This window comes from Solanum tuberosum, unplaced genomic scaffold (genome assembly GCF_000226075.1).
Source record: "Solanum tuberosum cultivar DM 1-3 516 R44 unplaced genomic scaffold, SolTub_3.0 contig04246, whole genome shotgun sequence".
Lineage (NCBI taxonomy): Eukaryota > Viridiplantae > Streptophyta > Magnoliopsida > Solanales > Solanaceae > Solanum > Solanum tuberosum.
The window spans coordinates 1-498 of record NW_006245272.1 but is presented as its reverse complement, the minus strand read 5'-3'; the positions used below and the strand labels follow the sequence as shown (position 1 = coordinate 498).

General features: G+C 36.1%; 1 long non-coding RNA gene across 1 annotated transcript; it reads left to right on the top strand.

Annotated features, from left to right (window-relative positions):
* The first annotated feature begins 95 nt into the window (after positions 1–95).
* On the top strand, positions 96–496 carry LOC107059454 (uncharacterized). Its single transcript, XR_001472658.1, has 3 exons — positions 96–183; positions 270–326; positions 406–496. It is a non-coding gene; the product is annotated as an uncharacterized lncRNA (long non-coding RNA).
* Positions 497–498: the final 2 nt, after the last annotated feature.

Sequence of the window (498 nt, the reverse complement as noted above, 5' to 3'; positions counted from 1 at the left end):
AAAAAAAAAAAGATAGTTTAGGTCTGTTTTTAAGCATCCTTATATATGATTGTTATGATGATTCGATGATATATTTGACTTGTGAAACATTGGCAGTCTGGAGCTTTGGTATTTTACTGTGGTGAACCTCATGGTTGGCTGGTTAAAGAATCCGGAAATTGCAGTAGATGCTATATCAACCAGGTACTAAACTTTTGAATTTTAATAGAATTTAATTAGTTTTTTCTAGGCTCGCGTTGTTCTTACTCTTTTCTCATGTTTTTTCACAGCTTGGCGCTTCAACTTTGGGTACTAATGATCGCTCTAGGTTTCAATGCTGCAATCAGGTTTACAAAAATCACATTTTTGTGTTATCTATTTCACGTCAAGTATTCCTCTTTCACACTTCAAATTCCATGGTTGCAGTGTTCGTGTTTCCAATGAGCTAGGAGCTGGTCGTCCAAAAGCTGCAAAGTTCTCAGTAGTAGTTGCTGTAATTACATCAACTCTAGTCGGAGT